Genomic DNA, 8,388 nt, shown 5'->3' with positions numbered 1-8,388 from the left:
ACATGGCCACGGTGCCTGTGTCACGGGGCCCCCCCCAGACACTTAAAAAATTTTACAGCCTCTCCTTTTAGCCTCTGCCCTTCTGAGAATTTAGCATCTTAATCAAGTTTAACAAAGAAGAAAAGGAAAAATATGTAAGTAGCTCTGTTGAGTAAAATGCACTTGGGTGGGATTTCTTAACATTTCATTTTAGTTTGCTTCTTACTGTAAACCTCTGGCATATCGTTGTTAATTAGGTTTATAGAGCATCTACCTTGGTGCCACAATCATGTAATTGACTGATGAACACTGTTGGTTGTAGCTGGTTGGTCACGGCGGGGTACTGTATGGACCGCTGAAGCTCAGTTGTTGGGAATATGATACGGAGGAGGCCAAGGCCCCATGTTCAGTCTCTCTCTGGACCAGCAAATGGAGCAGCAGATTAAAGCCCTGGTTCAGAGGCACTTCTCAGCCAGGCCTCTTGCAGACGTGTGGCTCTGATCCTAAGGGGAACGGCAGGAGAGGACTGACAAATGGCAGCCTGAACAAACCCCCCCAACCCCTGAGAGCCTGCTCAGAAGGCACGAGCTGCTGCACTCACGGGCATGGTTCCCTTGACTAGGTCTGCCGCCTCGTTTAGATTGCATTTATCAGCTTTTCAGAGCTGATGCTGAAATTTGTGTTTATACCGGGAAAACAGAAAATCTCATTCTTCGCAGTCATTGGCAACATACACCTCTAGTCTTGTACAGTCTACCTGGCTTGATCTTCTTATTCTCTCTTCTTTTTCTCATCCTGCTGTTCATCCTAATGAAGCCCCTGAGCTGTGTTATTAGAGAACCCAGCAGGCTTGAATATTAAGATGTTTGGCAAGAGAAAGATATTCATCTGGACCTCTCTTGTAACAGGAGGTCTAGACTAATATTACTTTGTTTCATTATGTCAGATGCCAGGAATCTTTGGGAGATTAAAAGAGAAGAGATTCACCTTGGCTCCTTTTTAAAAATTCAGAAGGGTAAACATAAAATTTTAATCAGTATTTACTGATTATTTTTTTTAAACTTCTATATTCTATCAGTTAAGGTGGAGAGAGAGATCCTGGGATCCAAGAGGGATCAAAGAGAGAAAGAAAACAAAGGCAGAGAGGCGGGAGGGAAGGAGGATGGTGACCAGGCAGAGCCTGGTGCCTGACGCCGGGCACCTGCTCCCCAGGCTGCTGTCCCTCCTCCCTCAGGGGGGCTGACTGACTGGAGCCCTTCCCCCTCCCTGCGCCTGACCCCTAGTTTCCTGCCCAGAGCTCCTAGCTGTGGCATCCCGTCCCCACTTCCTAACCCTCGCACAGAGGCTCCAGGTCGCCACGCCCTCTCATTTAGTGTGGTTGCCACGTGAGCCCTCAGCGGAAGCCCAGCGTGCCTCTCTTCTTCCCTGGTTGACCTTTCCCCTCTGGCCCCTAAGCGCCCCTTGCTTAGGCTGTGTTATATTTTTCTGGTGGTTCCTGTGGTGATTAGTTACTGGATTTTCCCACCTCTTTCCATTGTTCTCAGCTCTTCCCTTGAGGAGGGAGAAGCACTTTCATATACCAGGCAAGGACTAGTAACAGAGACGAAGTTCTCGGCAGACTGCAGCAAAAGAAGAAAAACAAAGAGGGATGCAATACGTGAGAACACATAGCGTGTTGTTTACAAGTGCTGTGTGTGTGAGCACTGAAAACCGTAAAACGCTGTGTGATTTGCATCATTCTTATCTTCCTTAAGCCTCAGAGTCTTCCACTGCCCCAGCTGACCCCTGGGATGTAAGGCCCGTTGCTGCCATTGGGTCCCCTCCCTTCCAGCCCACAGTCAGCCTGACTTCTGTCACATTGGCTTCTAGGGAGGAGTTGCATCTTGCCAGGGTTATACCTGTTCAGAGGTACAGCCCATCAGACTGATTGAACTCTGAGAGTAGAGGACCCAAAACAAGTGTGCATTCTCCCTGCCTTCTCTTATCTGAGTGCAACAGTGTTATCCTTCTGAGACATAAAGACAGACGGCTATTAATACACATTCACTGTTTACTGTTTGGGATCCTTAGAGTCAAAGACATTCATATGGTGAGCCCATCCTCATGTTGCTTACTTTACAGATTTTTTATATCCTTATGAGCAAACGAGACAAACTGTGACATTGCCAAAAAGTACTATGTGTGCTTTAAAATTATTTCTTCAAAGATTTTTAATCACAGTTTAAATTTCGGTGCTTGTGATTGGTCTGTTCCTATTTTCTATTTCTTCCTGATTCAGTCTTGGCAGGTTGTGCCTTTCTAAGAATTTGTCCATTTCTTCCAGGTTGTCCATTTTACTGGCATAGAGTTGCTTGTAGTAATCTCTCATGATCTTTTGTATTTCTGCAGTGTCAGTTGTTACTTCTCCTTTTTCATTTCTAATTCTATTGATTTGAGTCTTCTTGCTTTTTTTCTTGATGAGTCTGGCTAATGGTTTATCAATTTTGTTTATCTTCTCAAAGAACCAGCTTTTAGTTTTATTGATCTTTGCTATCGTTTCCTTCATTTCTTTTTCATTTATTTCTGATCTGATCTTTATGATTTCTTTCCTTCTGCTAACTTTGGGGTTTTTTTGTTCTTCTTTCTCTAATTGCTTTAGGTGCAAGGTTAGGTTGTTTATTCGAGATGTTTCCTGTTTCTTAAGGTAGGATTGTATTGCTATAAACTTCCCTCTTAGAACTGCTTTTGCTGCATCCCATAGGTTTTGGGTCGTCGTGTCTCCATTGTCATTTGTTTCTAGGTATTTTTTGATTTCCTCTTTGATTTCTTCAGTGATCACTTCGTTATTAAGTAGTGTATTGTTTAGCCTCCATGTGTTTGTATTTTTTACAGATCTTTTCCTGTAATTGATATCTAGTCTCATGGCGTTGTGGTCGGAAAAGATACTTGATACAATTTCAATTTTCTTAAATTTACCAAGGCTTGATTTGTGACCCAAGATATGATCTATCCTGGAGAATGTTCCATGAGCACTTGAGAAAAATGTGTATTCTGTGGTTTTTGGATGGAGGGTCCTATAAATATCAATTAAGTCCATCTTGTTTAATGTATCATTTAAAGCTTGTGTTTCCTTATTTATTTTCATTTTGGATGATCTGTCCATTGGTGAAAGTGGGGTGTTAAAGTCCCCTACTATGAATGTGTTACTGTCGATTCCCCCGTCTATGGCTGTTAGTATTTGCCTTATGTATTGAGGTGCTCCTATGTTGGGTGCATAAAGATTTACAAGTGTTATATCTTCTTCTTGGATCGATCCCTTGATCATTATGTAGTGTCCTTCTTTGTCTCTTCTAATAGGCTTTATTTTAAAATCTATTTTGTCTGATATGAGAATTGCTATTCCAGCTTTCTTTTGATTTCCATTTGCGTGGAATATCTTTTTCCATCCCCTCACTTTCAGTCTGTATGTCTCTAGGTCTGAAATGGGTCACTCTTGTAGACAGCATATATATGGGTCTTGTTTTTGTATCCATTCAGCCAATCTGTGTCTTTTGGTGGGAGCATTTAGTCCATTTACATTTAAGGTAATTATCGATATGTATGTTCCTATTCCCATTTTCTAAATTGTTTTGGGTTCGTTATTATAGGACTTTTCCTTCTCTTGTGTTTTTGTCTAGAGAAGTTCCTTTAGCATTTGTTGTAAAGCTGGTTTGGTGGTGCTGAACTCTCTCAGCTTTTGCTTGTCTGTAAAGGTTTTAATTTCTCCATCAAATCTGAATGAGATCCTTGCTGGGTAGAGTAATCTTGGTTGCAGGTTTTTCTCCTTCATCACTTTCAGTATGTCCTGCCACTCCCTTCTGGCTTGTAGAGTTTCTGCTGAGAGATCAGCTGTTAACCTTATGGGGATTCCCTTGTGTGTTATTTGTTGTTTTTCCCTTGCTGCTTTTAATATGCTTTCTTTGTATTTAGTTTTTGACAGTTTGATTAATATGTGTCTTGGCGTATTTCTCCTTGAATTTATCCTGTATGGGACTCTCTGTGCTTCCTGGACTTGATTAACGATTTCCTTTCCCATATTAGGGAAGTTTTCAACTATAATCTCTTCAAATATTTTCTCAGTCCCTTTCTTTTTCTCTTCTTCTTCTGGAACCCCTATAATTCGAATGTTGGTGCGTTTAATGTTGTCCCAGAGGTCTCTGAGACTGTCCTCAGTTCTTTTCATTCTTTTTTCTTTATTCTGCTCTGCAGTAGTTATTTCCACTATTTTATCTTCCAGGTCACTTATCCGTTCTTCTGCCTCATTTATTCTGCTATTGATCCCATCTAGAGTATTTTTCATTTCATTTATTGTGTTGTTCATCATTGTCTGTTTCATCTTTATTTCTTCTAGGTCCTTGTTAACTGCTTCTTGCATTTTGTCCATTCTATTTCCAAGATTTTGGATCATCTTTACTATCATTATTCTGAACTCTTTTTCAGGTAGACTGCCTATTTCCTCTTCATTTGTTAGGTCTGGTGGGTTTTTATCCTGCTCCTTATTGTTTTTGGTGTCTGTCCCCAGTGGCTAAGGTTGGTTCAGTGGGTTGTGTAGGCTTCTTGGTGGAGGGGACTAGTGCCTGTGTTCTGGTGGATGAGGCTGGGTCTTGTCTTTCTGGTGGGCAGGTCCACGTCTGGTGGTGTGTTTTGGGGTGTGTTTGGGGTGTTTGCTTATCTTACTGTGTTTGGGGTGTTTTGGGGTGTCTGTGGACTTATTACTATGATTTTAGGCAGACTCTCTGCTAATGGGTGGTGTTGTGTTCCTGTCTTGCTAGTTGTTTGGCATAGGGTGTCCAGCACTGTAGCTTGCTGGTCGTTGAGTGAGGCTGGGTGTTGGTGTTGAGATGGAGATATCTGGGAGATTTTCACCGTTCGGTATTCCGTGGAGCTGGGAGGTCTCTTGTGGACCAGTGTCCTGAAGTTGGCTCTCCCACCTCAGAGGCACAGCACTGACTCCTGGCTGCAGCACCAAGAGCCTTTCATCCACACGGCCAGGTACATGGGGAGTTTCTTGCCTTTTGGGAGGTCTGAGGTCTTCTGCCAGCCTTCAGTAGGTGTTCTGTAGGAGTTTTTCCACGTGTAGATGTATTTCTGATGTATCTGTGGGGAGGAAGGTGATCTCCGCGTCTTACTCTTCCACCATCTTCCCCCCTCCCCGCCATCTTCCCCCTCTCCCTAAATTATTTAAATGTTTAAAAATATATAGAGACTAAATGACTACTTTGAAAAACCCGAGTGCTCAGTTTCTCCCGTCTAACTGAAAACAGATTGATCTGAACACTCACGTAAGAGCAGGTACAGGGTTACCTGGCTCCCTTTAGTGGTATGTCAGCCTGTGAATCACCACATCAAGAAGCTGTCCAGATAGCAGAAACTCTCCTCTTAAATATTCGCCGGTAAGCAGGGGTGTTCACCACCATAGTGGACATTTTTGGAAGGCCCTTCCATTGTCACATCCCATACACTTCTTTGGATTCCAGGATTCTTGACTACTTAAGGTGCAGCCTTCTGGTTCCTTGCTCATCCCGTAACATCTTCGATGCATCAGAGAAAGGTGTGAATACATACGGGGACTGGGTAGCTAGCCAAAGCCCATTTCAGATTCAGAAGATCTGTTTTATCTTGTTTAGTTTTTGCTATTTATTAAACTTTGCCACATCACATAGGGACCATTGCTGAAATGCCTAAAACATTAGATTTCAGTAATGAGTAATGAGGAGCAGTGTAGGGAGATACTTAACAAAATGTTTGCGTCGGCTTTAGCAGGATAGTAAAGGGGGTCAAGTGTGGAAGACATAATTGGCATGTCTACATTGTAAAAGAGTCACATTTGGCTTCTGGTTATTAGTGTAAGCATATTTTAAAATGAGAAACTCCATATCACTTTGTCCCATTTCAGCAGTGCCTTTAAGATGGATTTGAATTACTTTTGCCCCAAACATGAAGAATATATTACTAGAATAGAAAAGGTACATTTATAAATTTGAAAATCTACAAAATTGTCTTTTGTGCAATCCCTAAATTAAAAAGTAATTTAAATCAGTGGTTCCCACCTCAGATTATATTGACAACTGGTCAACAACCTAAATTTCCTACAAAAGATCGCAAGAGAAGAGAAGACAGAACTCATAAACAGGTGTTTATCTCTCTAGCCAGAGACATTCATTGTCACTCAAGCGAATGGCTCTCAGGCTTTGCTGTGGCTAAGAATCACCTTGGAAAGTGTGTAAAAAGTACAGATTCCTGGATCAGACCTTACCCTTCGAGATTTTGATCCTGTCTGTGTGGGGTGCAGGAGTTGGGGTTTTTCACAAGCCCCCCAGCTGATGCTGATGTTTCAGGAGCACACTGTTTAGAGAAGCAGGCCTATGACAGGTCAGGTCTGTAGCTAGACTTTGGAAAGTCTGAACCTCCTGAAACTTCCATGCAAAATTAGGTATACCTATGCCCATTTACTAAAGATTTCCTAACCAAAGCGTTAAAAGGGTTCATGACTCCCCCTACCCGTCTCACACACATACACACACACACACACACACAGAGAAAATTAAAAATCACTGCTTTTTATCTAACCCTTTCTTTGACAGATAAGACATTAGAGCTTCAGAGAGGTTAGGTAAGTTTTCAGAGGTCACACAGCTTGTTATTGTTAGAACCATGATTAGATCCTACCCAGGTCTGCTTTTAAAAGCTACGATGATTAAATATACTAAGCACAGTAACTAAATAGCTGATATGGGCAAGTTTTTCTTTAGAGAAGTTAGTCAATACAGAAGGAATTATGGAATTAGAAAGTCACCAGTTTTGTAACCCCTAATTAAAACAGTTGATTTAAGAGCAGTTATCAATGGATGATATCACCAGATAGATGGAGGTCAGGGGATTTTACCATGGAGGGATCAGGCTGTAGCTATCTGAGCTCACTGGCCAACCTTAGCTTCACTAAAAGTGGGACAAGCATTATATGCCTCCTGATGTGATGAAAATATGAAATCTACAGCATCACCTCTGAAAAGTCCTTGTTTTGCAAATTGAATCTGAATTCATTCAAGCCTTTAAGCTAACTTCCTTTTATAAGAAATGTGGAGGCTCAAAAAATGAGTTAAGTGATACCTTAAAGAAGCAAATAAATCCAGAATGTGGGTCATTTTACTGGACAACAATTCAAGATAGCATTAAGGGAAAAAGAGGGGAGTGGAAATGGTGTTAGATGTGGCCTTTGTTTGAATCATGATTAGAACAAACCAACTATAAATAGACATATTTAAGACAATCAGGAAAATGTAAGTAAGGACCAGACACTAGACGATACCATGGAATTATTTATCAGACGTGATAATGGCATTATGGTTATATAAGAAAAATCCAGTGTGTTTAGAAATACATTCCGAGATGAGTAGGGGTGAAATTACACGCTATCTAGGATTTTAAGAATAATTCATCAGAAAATAAAGAAAAGTGATAGGTGATGCAAGTGTGGCAACCCTGAGGTAACCTTTGAGCCTTGGTGATGGCTGTACGGAGTTTATTGAATTACTGTCTTTATTTGTGTGTGCCTGAAAATCTTCACAGTAAAAACAAGTGACCTTATTGTTCATACAACCTGGAGAGTTGAGGAGCGAAGGTTTTAACACAGGTCTGTCTGACCCCACGGTCTGCGTTAGGGGGTTGGCAGACTACAGGCCTGGGCCTATTTTATAAGTGAAGCCTTATTGGAACACAAGCCATGCCTTTTGGTGTACATGTTGTCTAAGGCTGCTGCTGCACTGGAGTTGGGTAGTTGCTAGAGACCTTATGGCCAAGAAAGTCTGGATATTTACTCTCTGGCCCTTTGCAGCAAAAGTTTGCCAACACTGGTCCTTTTCACCATACCACAGTTTCAAGGCAGTTCCCTCCCAACCCCAACTAAAGCATGTTTAGTGTTCACTAGTAAATTTCCTTATTAAGGCTGTAGAAGACAGGTCTGTTCACGGAAATTGACTGGGGACACTTCAGCAGTTTTCAATTAGTGAGACCTTAATATAGTCTGAAATAAGTGCTTCACTGTTTTCGTTACAATGTCCTGGGAAATGCTGTGATGAGATTCCATGACTAAGGGCAGAAGAGATGTCATTGGCCACTGATAGAAACTGCAGGTAAGACAGAGGTGTCTTCTTTATAGCTCGCTCTACCAGGACACATGAATACAAAGTATACTCTATACCTGTCCCCACAATGTATTTATTTGGTGCCAGCGTGGTGTAGGGGCTGAGAGTCCAGCCAACAATTGACTGGTTAGAAGAGGTTCGTGAAGGCTGGGCTCTGTTAGGGCATCTTTGAAGGGTCATCTTTGTAAGCTCCTAACAGGCCAGGGTCCCTCCAAAGTGAGTCTGGTGGGTTGCAGTTCATCCTGCT

The 8,388-nt window shown here is 41.8% G+C and overlaps 1 protein-coding gene across 1 annotated transcript in view; it reads left to right on the top strand.

The window, feature by feature from the left end:
* The window catches only part of GOLIM4 (golgi integral membrane protein 4), an 83,466-nt gene that overhangs the window by 71,494 nt on the left and 3,584 nt on the right, over positions 1 to 8,388 (top strand). The window lies entirely within an intron of this gene.

This window comes from Lipotes vexillifer, unplaced genomic scaffold (assembly GCF_000442215.2).
Source record: "Lipotes vexillifer unplaced genomic scaffold, Lipotes_vexillifer_v1.1 scaffold763, whole genome shotgun sequence".
Lineage (NCBI taxonomy): Eukaryota > Metazoa > Chordata > Mammalia > Artiodactyla > Lipotidae > Lipotes > Lipotes vexillifer.
This window is presented reverse-complemented; position numbering and strand designations above follow the sequence as displayed.